The 14,304-nt window shown below is 44.6% G+C and overlaps 1 protein-coding gene and 1 long non-coding RNA gene across 10 annotated transcripts in view; one reads left to right on the forward strand and one right to left on the reverse strand.

Annotated features, from left to right (window-relative positions):
- Window positions 1-5,925, reverse strand: part of LOC135975342 (uncharacterized) — a 54,948-nt gene extending 49,023 nt beyond the window's left edge. Inside the window, exon 1 of the long non-coding RNA XR_010592274.1 lies at window positions 5,798-5,925. This is a non-coding gene — a long non-coding RNA (uncharacterized LOC135975342). The remainder of the gene's footprint in view (window positions 1-5,797) is intronic.
- PTN (pleiotrophin) overlaps window positions 1-14,304 on the forward strand; it is a 112,911-nt gene that overhangs the window by 6,510 nt on the left and 92,097 nt on the right. The window lies entirely within an intron of this gene.

Genomic DNA, 14,304 nt, shown 5'->3' on the forward strand with positions numbered 1-14,304 from the left:
GGGTTTCAAGCTGAAGGCAACTACATTTGGATTTTTAGATGAGCGCTGTAAACATTTGATCTTGTATGAAGCGGAGGTGGTACCCAATGTGACGTCATCATCATCTTTGATCCCAGCATCTTTACTATGAGAATTACCTAGCTAATGAAGTAATAGTTGGCAATCTGTATGGAATCTGCTGTTTATATTTTTATTAGCTCTGAGTTGGCAGAGCTTCTGTAGTGTCCGATTCATTAGTGTGTTTCAGTCATTCTCAAGTTTCAAGAGCCTTTTCAGTATGGAAAAGGTAAAGTTCCTCTTGGTGCCAACCCTTTATTATAGCCAGTACTGAGGACATATAACCTTGATGTCATAAGGCTTGTTCGGTGCACTGAAGTGTTCAGCAGCGTCTTACCCTGGAGTGATAGAAAGGACCCAAGCCTGGAAGTACACAGAGCAATGAAACAGCCCTGCAGTCTGAGCCTCATAAACACAAGTTGGTTGGCACAGGCCAGCTGTGGGTGTCCAGTTGCTGTGTAGACATGTCCTCAGTGTACATTTTGGAACAGAGGTTAGGCTCCCCTCCAAGGTCTGACTGCTTTCTAAGGGACAGAATCTACCTCTGATCCCCACATAAGTTCCAGAGCTCAGTGAGGTCCTGGGGTAATGGGGTGAGGAGGGTGCAAAACATGTAATCCTGTTCTTCATCATGTTATCCAGGTGCTGGGTGGGATGGGAAGGAGGAAGAGGGGGAATTACCAAATATAGACAAGAGACACACACTGCGATGGTTGTGGAAATCAGCGTACCACATCTCATTACTTGGTTTAAAATAACACTCCTAAATCTGTCTATGCCACCTGAAAGCTTGGTCAGTTCAATTTCAAGCAATGATAGGCATAATATTTTTTTTAGTGAGCCCTGTCTTGTGTTTTGGTTTTGTTCATCTTAATGTTACGAGCACTTTGAGATGACTTTGCCTACCTGTTGTTTTAAGATGATCTTCAGACAAATGTCAAAGTCAGGTAGCATTTAAACTATACAATGATCACACAGATTGGGTTTTATATCTTTCATACTTCAGATATTCCGAAGTGCTATAGAACACAATTAATTAGATGCTGGTTGCACAGTGAAAATCTAGGAGCCACCATGCACTCAGCAATAATGATCTCACAGCATGGGACGTTATTATTACTTCTATTGCAGAAGTATCCTAAAGATGCTAGTTACTGTACAAACATATATGGAGGTACAAACCCTGGCCTCTAAGATCTAAAATGACAAAAAAACAGTTGCAAGGAGTAAAAAAGGCTACAATATACAAAGTTATCAGAGTCATGAATGACCCATATCTTAGTTCCACAACACACACAAAATACAAATAGATAAGGATGTGTGTGTGAAGAGTCCCAAGCTGCCCCTCTGCTCAGACATTCTTTCTTAGAGTGCCCTGACCCTAGTTTGTTAAGCGGGACATGCTGTTCATTACACACAGACTGGGTTTATCATAGAATCTTTTTCAGAAAATGCCATGGGATCTTTATCTTCCATTAGAAATGAAACATGAAGGGATTTGGGAATAATGTCTTCCCAGAAGGATGGCATCTCTAATAATTCAATGCCTTCCTAACTGTATTATAGCACTGCAGAGTCAGCACTGGGTACAAGTATAAATCCTGCTTTGGGGCACTTGAACTAAGAACCTCTGGTTCAGTGTCAAGATGGCTACTAACACGCATTCAGAATTATTCCCCACTTCCCTCCCTGGTGGAAATAAATATTAATCTAGGACCAAATCCTGTAGTTCTTACTCAGGCAAACCTCTCGCTGAAGTAAGGGTAAGCTTTGCCTGAGTAAGGACAGCAGGAGTCAGACCATAATTCTGAAAGGACACCTTTTCCCTTTGTTTTATGCAAAATAAGTTACGATTGTAATAGTGCTTCATAGCTTGATAGCAAACAGGGAAAATGCCATTCTGGCACCCTTACTTTGTACTTCAAATTGTTCCATTAATTGCAATGGGACTACTTGCAAAGTGAGGTACAACTCAGAGTGAATACAGCGATCAGAATCTTGTCCTAACTAAAGAAATGCTTCCATTCCCGTTGCTCTCCATTATGCTGATAGGACAGAAATTGTGTCTCTCTTCAGTTGGAATCATAAGAAATACTAATCCAGAAACTGTCTTCCCTCAAATTAAAAAGAAATATTATAATCTTCTGACTCTGCCTGCCCAGCATGGTTTTTCCTTTGCTTTTCCAGGGAAAAGCTGCATTTGCCATCCTAATGAATCAGCTTCCCTTCTGGTGCTGGGGGATGGCCTCTGAGATGCTCTGATTGCCTCCCAGTGGCTTGTGCCATCTGACTGGCTTGTTTGTTTGGATTGCTGCATTCCCAGAGGTCACAATGATGTTTTTGTTTGTGTGAGAGTCTCCTGCTTCTATTAGCAGCCTACCCGGGTGCAGCTGAGCATACAATGGCATGGGAGAAGAAAAAAACTACTACTACTACAGTTTCCCTCTAAGCCAATGGCTATAATTTTCAGTGCCTTTAGAGGCATTCAGAGGCAGAGAAAGATTTGATTCAGGGAGCCTCATTGCATCGTGCTTGCCTAATCTTTATTTTGCAGTATGATCCTTTTGGCCCATATTTTTTGTCTAACTCGTGTGTTGTCAGATGTTTTTGCTAATCTTCATAAGAGATGTTTGCGTAAGTAAAGTGATTACTTGGCAGGGATTGTTTTTCCATTGTTTATAGAGTGTTCCTTTGCTGTTGGTAAATTATACACTCTTCATTGTGGGCTCATTCTGGTTTCACTTATGCAGTAGAGAGGGGAAACCCACTAGGGAGCCATTACAGTTCCCTGATTCTCTGGCCAATTTTATATAGGCCACACCCTGGCAGAGTTTACAGGAGATTGGGGGCTGCTCTAAAATCTGCCAGCTGGTAACAAGTTCAGAGAGACCATCCCCCAGCTGCATCAGGTATGAACTGCATCAGGTATGGGGTGATGTAGCAGGTGAATCTATGCCTACTGGTGACTTCCCCAAGCCCCAAGAATAGGGTTACAATACGTCCAGTTTTTTCCGGACATGTCTGGCTTTTTGGTAATCAAACCCCCGTCCGGGGGGAATTGCCAAAAAGCCGAACATGTCCAGGAAAAATACCGTCCGGGCACTTCCCCTCCCGGGCTCCAGCTGCTCTGCTCCTCCCCTGACACTTCGGACCTGTTTAAGAGCCGAACCGCCCGAGTGCTCCGGCTTCAGGCAGCCCCCTTGCCTCCGGAGCCCGAGCCGCCGGCCAGGCACTTCCCCTCCCGGGCTGCTCTGCTCCGGCGGCGCAGGGTCCAGAGGCATGGGGGCTGCCCAAAGCCCGAGCACTACCGGCTTCACGGTTTGCCGGGCAGCCTCCAGACCCTGCGCCCCCAGCTGGTCGCTTCCCCTCCTGGGCTCCACCTGCACTGGGGAAGCGCCGGCCGGGGGCACAGGGTCTGGAGGCTGCCCAGCAAACCATGAAGCCAGTAGCACTCGGGCAGCCCTTTTTGCGTGGCTGGGAGGGAGGAGGGGGAGTTAGGGCGGGGAATGGGCGGAGTCAGGGTGAGGAAGGGGCGGGGTTGGGGCGGGGCTGTGGGTAGGAAAGGGGCGAGGCCAGAGCCCGTGGAGTGTCCTCTTTTTTTATTTTTTAAATATGGTAACCCTACCCAAGAATATCCAGCTGATGGGGGGTGGGGTGGGAGGAGAGGGTTTGCTCCCTTTATGCCACTGGACCTGAATGTTTAGTTTGAGTTTGTTCTGAGTTTTGCACTAAAGCAGTGGGTTCTCAAACTTTTGTACTGGTGACCCCTTTCACACAGCAAGCCTCTGAGTGTGACCTCCCCTTATACATTAAAAACACTTTCTTTATTTAACACTATTATAAACTGGGGTGCTGGAACAATTTTTATAGTGGGGATGCTGAGAGCCATTGAACCAAACTGTAAATCCTGTATATAATGGAAACCACTTCAACCCAGGGGGTGTGGCAGCACCCACTGCACTCCTAGTACCAGCACCTATGATAATAAATGGTGGAGGCGAAGCAGGGTTTGGGGTGGAGGCTGACAGCTTGCGACTCCTCACATAATAACCTTGCGACCCCCTGAGGGGTCACAACCCCCAGTTTGAGAACCCCTGTACTAAAATTTTCTGGATGTATAACAGATAGTTGTAGGTGTGTGTGGCTACATGTACACTTGGAGCTGGGGATGTGGTCTGGTTTGTACTCAAGGCAGCTAGCCTGTAACACCGCTCATCACTGACAGTACTACTGCAGCTACACTGCTATTTTTAATGCACTAGCTCAATGAAAGTTAGCAGAAGTATGTCTACTTGAGTTGGGCACTACACCCCTAGCTCCAAGTGTAGATGTAGTGTGTGTGTGTGTGCAGGGGGTGTTAAGGAACTCTCTCTCTTTCACCTCTGTCCAAACTTAGGCCAGAGTTATGCAAAGGTTTATTCATGTGGTTAATTTTGTGCACTGAGAGTTATTCCACGGAAGCCAATGGCACTACTCAAAGGATACGTGTACACAGCAATCAAGAGGTGTGGTTTCAGCAAGTGTAGACATACCTGAGCTACCTTTGATCTAGTTAGATTTAAGCTAGCTTGAGTAACACTAGCAGTGAAATTGCGGCAATCCAGGCAGTTGCATGGTCTAGCTCTGCCCACTCAAGACCCTGCGTACATGCTCAGAGGGCTGCCACTTGGCCTGCTGCAGCTTCACTGCTAGTGTTACTCAAGCTAGCTTTGATATACAGTAGAACCTCAGAGTTACAAACACCAGAGTTACGAACTGACCAGTCAACCCTTCATTTAGAACCAGAAGTACACAATCAGGCAGCAGCAGAGACCAAAAAAAAAAAAAAAAAGCAAATACAGTACAGTAATGTGTTAAACATAAACTACTTTAAAAAAGGGAAAGTTTAAAAAAAATTTGACAAGGTAAGGAAACTGTTTCTGTGCTTATTTCATTAAATTAAGATAGTTAAAAGCAGCATTTTTCTTCTGCATAGTAAAGTTTCAAAGCTGTATTAATCCAATGTTCAGTTGTAAACTTTTGAAAGAGCCACCTTAATATTTTGTTCAGAGTTCTGAACAACCTCCATTCCTGAGGTGTTCGTAACTCTGAGGTTCTACTGTAGCTAGATCAAAGCTAGTTCAGGTCTGCCTACACTTGCTGCAATTGCATCTCCTGATTGCAGTGTACACATACCTTTAGTTTATATCTTTGTGTGTGTGTGACATTATCCAGGGTACAATCTGGACTGTCAAACAGTGGTGTTCCCTTAACTCTCTAGCCTGGGGTGCCTTTTGCACTGCTTTTCTGTCAGAATAGCCACTCCTGATCTGTTCCAACAGCCTTCAGCATGCAAATTCACTTCCAAATAAATACAAGAGCACTCTGACCAGTCACTCATGAATTACACACAGGGCGACACCCGCAAATTCCTATTTCCAGTCTTGTCTCCCCAGAAATGTGCATCTTGTACTGCTCAATACTCTTCAGAACAGTACAAGCTCATAGAAAGTCTGTTATTTTATTAAAGGAAGATGACAATGCACCAGACTTGTTATCCCAAATGGAGTTTCCTACACACTTTAATCCAAACACACTGGTTAAGATAAAACAATAAGATAAATGTATTAATTACAGAAAGATAGATTTTAAGTGATGATGAATAAAAGTTAGGATTGGTTACAAAAGAAAATAAGAGTAAAACACAAGCTAATACCTAACTTAACAAGCTAACAGAATTCAAAGTGAAGGTTTTCCTCACCGTACACTGCAGTAAGTTTCACAGGCTGGGTCTCCTTTCAGTTTGGGATCCCTCCCCCTTAGGTCAGTGTCCTTCAGTTATTCATTGATGTCATGAGCAGAAAGATGGGAAGAGGAGTGGAGTCAAGCCTTTTCTCCCCTCTTTATAATTCAACTTCTTGTGCTAGCAACAACCTTGCTGAATCATGGTGACAAAACAGTCTCATGTGGATGTGAGGTTTGAACCATCCCTGTGATGGAATGTAAATTTCTTGTTTACACCTTCCCTCTGCTGGTGAATGGTTGCTTAAGCATGTGATAGTCCTTTAGCATCTGATTGGAGTGTGACTTTGTCTCTGAAAAATGGGTTTGGGCCTACTTTTCTTAACCTTAGAGCATGTTATAACAATGTTATACAGTAGAATCTTGTAGCTTTACATACAATGTTGTCACACACATTTTACCAGGACAATAATATTCAGCACTTTGACTTTTCAAATAATCCTTCACAAGGCATGCTTTGTAAAAAATTTATCATAGTCTTGTAAAAGTGGTGAACATAATGGTATAGACTGTCACAATAATATATAGATAGATATAGCTAGCTAGCTAGATACATACACACACACGCCCCTACCACAGAAATCCCTGTGTTAAATTTCAGAGCAATGGGATAAATTTATTTATCATGGACTTTTGATTGCCTGACTTACCATCTCCCCCTGAACTTATTCTAGCATTCCAAACATCATAGCAACTTCCAGTGGTCCATTTATTTAAAAAATTCAATCTGTCAGAGAAATATTTCCCCCTTCTCCCTGTAAATGTGGTCTTTCCTCCTTTCCCGACTCTAGAAATGTCTGACCATAGGTGACTTACAACTTTTCTGCATCTAAAAATGTCATGATTAAGTCTGACATATCACAGTCCTGCAGGGAATGGAATAAAAGCAGGATCTTTATACCAATGACGAGTAGAGATTCCCAGCTTTCCAGTGTGATCAATATTTGCGTCTAGCCCTGATAGGGGCCAACATATTACACTTAAAGGTAGCATGTGTTTAGTACAGCTGGTTGAAATTAGAAAAATAAATGGGAACATTTCAAAATCTATGATTTTTTTTCTCCCTGTTTTTTTGTCATATGATGGAGCTGGCCAACATTTTTCAAAAGAAGAAAAATTTACAAATTTTGAAAAAAAATGAGGTAAAATAGAAAAATACAAAATACCTTCATCCTTTTTTGATCATATATAATATACTGTTTGTATAGAAAAGCTCTTTTATTTACTTTAGAAGTTTTGGGCTCCTTCTGAGTCTTGTGCAGTTGGACTGATGGCCACTAATTTTCCTGGCTTTATAGGCAGAGTGATGTGAAAAATTATCCTGATTTTTTTTTTTAAATATATATATTTTTAATATACAGACAACACAGTAGAACTCCACTAACCTCACTAATTTGCAGTGACAGGGAGAGTTATTGAGAATTACTGAAATTTGAAAATTACCATACAACCAAATGAGCAAAAAAAAAAGTATAATGCATTACAAAATGTTCTTTGTTCATTTAATTGGCATGTACTGTAATTTAGTTTAAATTATTTATGATTATATAGACTAGGAAGTATTCCTATAATTAGAAACCACTGATTTTGTATGTAAATTGTAGGGTGTATGGATTAGAAGTATTTTTTAGAAATGCTATGGAGAGTGTTCATTTGTGCGTGGAAAAGAATTAGGTGTACACAAACTTATGTCCCACTCTCCTACTTTGTTCCCAGATTCCAGACATCAGCAATGATGTTAAATATCAATGAACTGTAGAAGCATTCTGGATAAAGAGGTGTAACACAAAGATCCCACTTTACTTTAGAATTCCCAGTTGCATAAAACATCTTGTAAATGACAAGCCAATCTCTTCTTTAGATTGACACTTCCCACATATGCAGTAAAGTTCTAATCTTATTTTGGATTTTGACTAGACCAGTAGTTTTGAATAAAGAGGTGGCTGATGCCAGCTGGCAGAGGGAACAGGACTGCATAAAGGGATCCCCTGTCTGAGATACCTGGTATGCTATTTACATTCTTGTTCACCAAACAGTGTCATGTAAGTTCTCTAGTGAAAACCCGTGTCACGTTGATCTTTATGAAATGTATGTGTGGATAATATGTAAGCAGTTTTATATATATGAAAATGTGTTCTTAAAATCTGAAGTTAAAGGGAGGCCACCCAGAGGTGAGATGCCTAAAGACAGGTTCTGTTAGACACGGGGGAGGAGACACTTATGTCCCTGGTTGACTACTATGTATTGTGTGTCTTACAGTGGAATTCTATTTGCATACTGAGTCAAATGCTAATAAAGAGACTGCAGGGACTTCAGGAGAAGAAATTAACAGGAAGAGATGAACAGTGTGTGCGGGGGGTGTTGCTTACAGGTGAAGAACAAAGGACCAGTCTAATATATCTAGGGGTGCAGAGAGACACCCTGTCATCCTTCGTATCCGTTGGCTTTCCCCCAGCCCTTAGTTTTTAATCTAAGGGCTGCGGGAAAGCCGACAGGTGTGGAGGATCATGTGGTTCAGACAGAGACATCCCTTATGGGAGGACCTATTAATGGAGATTCTCTATATCCAAGTAAGGAGGAGAGGATGGAAGATAAAATACGGGTAGGATCTGATGAGAAACAGTCAAATGAAAGAGTCTCATTCAGTTGCATCACATAATGGCAGACAGCTAAAAAGTGACTTTTTTTTAAGTGCTTATATACAAATGCTAGAATTCTAAATACTAAGATGGGTGAACATGAATGCTTCGTATTAAATGAGGATATTGATATAATAGGTATCACAGAAACTTGGCAGAATGAGGATAATCAATGGGCCACAGTAATACTAGGGTACAAAATATATAGAAAGGACAGAACAGGTCGTGCTGATGGGGCGGGGGAGGAGTGGCACTATATGTGAAAAAAAGTGTAGAGTGAAATGAAGTAAAAATCTTAAATGAAACAAACTGTACCACAGGATCTCTATGGATAGTAAATCCATGCATGAATAATAAAGAATAGAGCAGTATGGATATACTTCTGACCTCCTGACCAGGATGGTGTTAGTGACTGTGAAATACTCAGGGAAATTAGAGAAGCTACAAAAATAAAATAATAATGGGGGATTTCAACTATCCCTATATTGACTGGGTACATATCACCTCAGGATGGTATGCAGAGATAAAGTTTCTTGGCATCTTAAATGACTGCTTCTTGGAGCAGCTAGTCCTGGAACCCACAAGAGGAGAGGCAATTCTTGATTTAGTCCTAAGTGGAGCACAGGATCTGGTCAAGAGGTAATATAGCTGAACTGCTTGGTAATATTGACCATAATATAATAACATTTAACATCCCTCTGTGTGTATGTGGGGGGAAAGAAACACAAAAGCAGCCCACCACAGTCATTAATTTCAGAAAAGGGAACTACACAAAAATGAGGAAGTTAGTTAAACAGAATTTAAAAGATACAGTGCCAAAAGTGGAATCCCTGCAAGCTGCATGGAAACTTTTTAACAACTCCATCATAGAGGCTCAATTTAAATGTATATCCCAAATTAAAAAACATAGTGAGAGGACCAAAAAAGTGCCAATGTGGCTAAACAACAAAGTAAAAGAAGCAGTTAGAGGCAAAAAGGGGGCATCTTGTTAGTTACATTTAGGCTCTAGAATGCTTGTTATGATTTTATTTTATATGTAACCATTTATTTTCATTAATTCTACTTGCTTCTTATCAAATCTCTATTCTTTGTTAAATAAACTTAAACTTGCTTTCTCTGTAAACAAATCTAAGTGCTCAATGTGTTAAATGTAATGGTGATCTTGAAATTGATACGCTGGTGTGTACTATTCTTTGAGAGTAGCAGATTTATGAATTCTGTGAATGTTCAGTGGGCTGGACACTTGAGGGGGCTGGTTGGAGGACTGGGAGGTTGGAGTGTATCTATCACTAACATGGTGGTGGAGCCTACATAGGTTAGGGTTACCATATTTCCACAAACAAAAAAGAGGACACTGGGGGGGGGGGGGGGGAGCCCTGCCCTAGCCCCGCCCCGCCCCATCCACTCCCTCCCACTTCCCACCCCCTGACTGCTCCCCTCAGAACCCCAACCCCCCTGCTTCTTGTCCCCTGACTGTCCCCTGCTGAGAACCCCCTACCCTAACTGCCCCCCCCCCCAGGACCCTACCTGTCCCCTGACTGCCCTGACCCTTATCCACTCGCATGGGTGGCAGGGTTGTAGAAATTTTGGTGGTGCCCAGAACCCCCCACCCCACCTGCCTAAGGCTCTGGGAGGGGGGTTGGGTGGGGGGAGGAGGTCTGGGGTGCAGGTCCTGGGCTGGGGATTAGGGTGCAGGAGGGGTGCAGGTTCTGGGATAGAGTTTGGGTGCTGGGTGCAGGCTCCGGGCTGGGGCAGGGGGTGGGTGTGCAGGAGGGGGTGAGGGGTGCAGGCTCTGGGATGGAGTTTGGGGGTGAAAGGCGGTGCAAAGGGAGGGGGTGCAGGCTTTAGGAGGAAGTTTGAGGGCGGGGGGGTGTGTGGGAAGAGGGAGGGGGATTGGGAGGGAGTTTGGGGATAGGAGGGGATGCAGGGGTGAGGGCTGTGGGTCTGGGGATGAGGGGTTCATGATGCAGGAGGGGGCTCAGGGATGGAGCAGAGGATTAGGGTGTGTGGGGATGAAGGCTGGGGGGTTTGGGGTGTTGGAGAGGCTCAGGGCTAGAGTGGAAGGGCAGGGTAAGGGCAGCCTGTCTTCCCATTAGTGGATGGGGGCACTAGGACCCGGGGGCAGCAGACAGCAGTTGTCTGCGTGTACTGCCAGAGCCAGCACAGCAGACAAGGGAGAGGCAGACAGGGATGGGGGACCCACGGAGGGGGGGATGCATGGAGGCGGGGGTGGCAGGTGGAGGCTGGGGACCCATCCAACACTCCCCCACTCCCTGACTGCCCCCCCCCACTCCTCTTACCATTCTGGCTCCACGTGGGTCGGTTTGTGCGTTACACAGGACTACAGAGAGAGGGAGGGGGGAGCAGGGGAGGGCTCTGGCTGCTGGAGGCCAATGGGAGTGGGTCAATCGGCCTAGCCGCCCAATCAGCAGCCACACTCTGCATGGAAGGGAGGGAGGGAGGCGAGGGAGAAAAAAACCCCGGACATTTTAACCTTGTTACCAATTCCTCCCGGACGGCTATTTAGAGACGCAAAAGCCGGACATGTCCGGGGAAATACGGACGGATGGTAACCCTAACATAGGTTGAGAGGGAAGTGCTTGTATAGACTGTGGCTGGTGGAGTCAGGGAGCTGACCACTGGAGGCACAGACAAGGCCTTCTCATGCTAAGGGCAGATGGCAGTGAGGTGTCTCTAGGGTTACCATATTTAAAAAATAAAAAAAGAGGACACTCCACGGGCCCTGGCCCCTCCCCTTTCCCACCCCCGGCCCTGCCCCAACTCTGCCCCTTCCCCGCCCCAACTCCGCCCATTCCCCACCCCTTCCCCAAAGTCCCCGCCCTAACTCCCCCTCCTCCCTCCCAGTCACGAGAAAAGGGCTGCCCGATCGCTACTGGCTTCACGGTTTGCCAGGCAGCCTCCAGACCCTGCGCTCCTGGCCGACGCTTCCCCAGCGCAGCTGGAGCCCGGGAGGGTCTGGAGGCTGCCCGGCAAACCATGAAGCCGGTAGCGCTCGGGCTTCGGGCAGCCCCCATGCCTCCGGACCCTGCGCCCCCGGCCGGGCACTTCCCCTCCCGGGCTCCGGCTGCTCTGTTCCTCCCCTGACTCTTCGGCTCTGTTTAAGAGCCAAGCTGCCCGAGCGCTCTGGCTTCGGGTAGCCCCCTTGCCTCTGGACCCTGCGCTGCCAGGGGAGAGCAGCTGGAGCCGGGGAGGAGAAGTGCCCGGCCGGCAGCTGGGGTCCGGAGGCAAGGGGGCTGCTCGAAGCCGGTAGCGCTCGGGCAGCTCTGCTCTTAAACAGAGCCGAAGAGTCAGGGGAGGAGCAGAGCAGCTGGAGCCCGGGAGGAGAAGTGCCCGGCCGGCGGCTCGGGGCCCAGAGGCAAGGGGGCTGCCTGAAACCGGAGCGCTCGGGCAGCTCGGCTTTTAAACAGAGCCGAAGAGTCAGGGGAGGAGCAGAGCAGCTGGAGTCCGGGAGGGGAAGTGCCCGGCCGGTATTTTTCCCGGACATGTTCGACTTTTTGGCAATTCCCCCCGGATGGGGGTTTGATTACCAAAAAGCCGGACATGTCTGGGAAAAAACGGACGTATGGTAACCCTAGGTGTCTCGCAAGTCTGGGGAGCATCACAGTTAAGAATTTTCTATCAAAATAGTGTTTTTTTTTGTTTTTGATAGACATTATTTTTATTTTTTCATTGGGAAATACTGAAATATTTGTGTCAGTTTAATGTCATTCTGAGTCTGCCTGTGGCGCTATAGTGCGTCATGAGAGTTGTAGTTTGCAGGCTACATGTGCCAATTTTCTCCTCTGTGGGATGGGCTTCCTGTCTGAACTATATCTCTCATGATTCACTGCAGTCTTCCCTCTGATCGACTTGCTGCTGTACACCATGGGAGTTCCATGACCATGGTGCATCATGAAAGATATAGTCCAGACAGTAAGCCCCGCCTACAGAGGAGAATGAGGGCCTGAGGCACCTGAACTAGAGCTGGTTGAACATTTTCCAACGGAATATTTTTACATCAAAACAGCGTTTCATCCAAATCAAAACTTTTGTAAAAATTTGCATGTTTCTGATGAAATTTCATTTTAAAAAAATTGAAAGATAGTATTTCAATAATGTTGAAACGTTGCATTTTGACCTTTATTAGATGGGAACATTTTTATTTTTTTGTTTCAAAGCAACTTTTTCATTTTGAATTCTATTTTATATTATAAATAAAATAAAATACCTCTTAAAATTGGAATGAAACATTTTTATTTTATCAAAATGGAAAAATTTTCCCCCAAAAACTTTGTTTCACAGTAAGTTTCAATTTTTTTTGTTTTTGTTCCAATTTGGAATGAAAGCAAATTTCAAAATCATGGAGTTTCCTGCACAGCCCTAATTCTAACTACAACTCCCATGAGGCACCATGGCAGCTTAGGGAGACTGTCAGCTATTTGAATGTCTCACCAGCCCAGGAAAGAACTGTTTCCAAGGCCATTTCATGGCCTTGCCTTAGAGCTCAATTTATAGTTAAAACACACAAAGAGGCAGTGATTCTCCTGACCAACACAAAGCCCCAAAGGCTTTCCTTTGCCTCTCTCAGGTCGTGAAATGAGGATACTTCCTTAGTCCTTTCCTGGTTGGGTTATCCTGTAATAGAGACAGAGATTGAAGTTGAACTGATTCAAAACAAAGCAGTTCAATTTGGGAAAGTCAAAACATTTAGACGTTTCTGAATCACAATATTTCCAGAACTTTGCATTCAGCAACATTTTTTGATGTTTTGAGTTTTCATCCCAATCTGATGCAAAAACGTATGTAGAAATAAACAGATTTCCTGCAGGATGGACTTTCTGATTTCTGACCGCTGCATTCTCAGACATTTCTCTATAGGGAAATACCTGGAGCCTGATCTAGCTAGAGCCACGTCCCATTTGGCAATATTGGAAGGGCAGTATGATTGCAACCCCTAGGTTGAAAATCCTTGTATTAAACTATTTACTTCAGTAATATCCTGATGCACTGAGTTCCATAGTTTACTTATTTTACACAATGTATAATTATTTCCTTGGACTTTTTCCCCACATTCTGCCTATTAATTTAATTGAATATGATTTTTCTTGTATTCTAGGAAAAGCTAAAGAGGAGCATCTAGTTCAGCTTTTATAATTTATTATAATACTTCTATCACCTTTTACTCTTTTTTCTTCAGCTAAATTATGAAGATGCAGTATTCTCTTCATAGACAGTGGGAAGCAAGTCTCAGCTTCATCCATCTGTTTTCGCATCACCCCTTCTAAAATTCTCAGCATAGGTCCTTTTCATCTCAGATTTTGCATCTTGTATTTGTGACCTGTAGAAATGGAGCCAGATTCTGGTCTACAGTTTGGCCCCTGTTTGTCTGACAGTCCACAGGCCCCATAAACATACTCTATCCAAACACCTCAGGATTGTCCTTACTTGCGGGAGTCTCTAGGTGGAAAAGTATTGGTGTAGCTGGCTTTATGCTGTCTACTACCACTCCCCACTCTGTTTGCTGTGGGTATGGCTAGGTGAAGGGGTGTGGCTGGAATATGACAGCACTCTGGTGAGTCCTAGCTGGCATAACTGTCCCTTGGGCTGTTACTAGTTGATAGAAGTTAGAGCAGCCCCGAGCTTGCTCAAATTTGCATTGATGGCCAAATTGGCCCCTGGCAACCCAGGGATCAGGGAAGCTACGGCCACCTTTGTCCTCCCACCCCTCTTGAGTTCTACGCTGAGCACATTTCAGCAGGACCTGCAGATTGCAATATTTTTGTCCATACTCTATGTAGTTCAGAAAAAAGGGACTCAGAAAACAAAA

Source organism: Chrysemys picta, chromosome 1 (genome assembly GCF_011386835.1).
Source record: "Chrysemys picta bellii isolate R12L10 chromosome 1, ASM1138683v2, whole genome shotgun sequence".
Classification (NCBI taxonomy): Eukaryota; Metazoa; Chordata; order Testudines; family Emydidae; genus Chrysemys; species Chrysemys picta.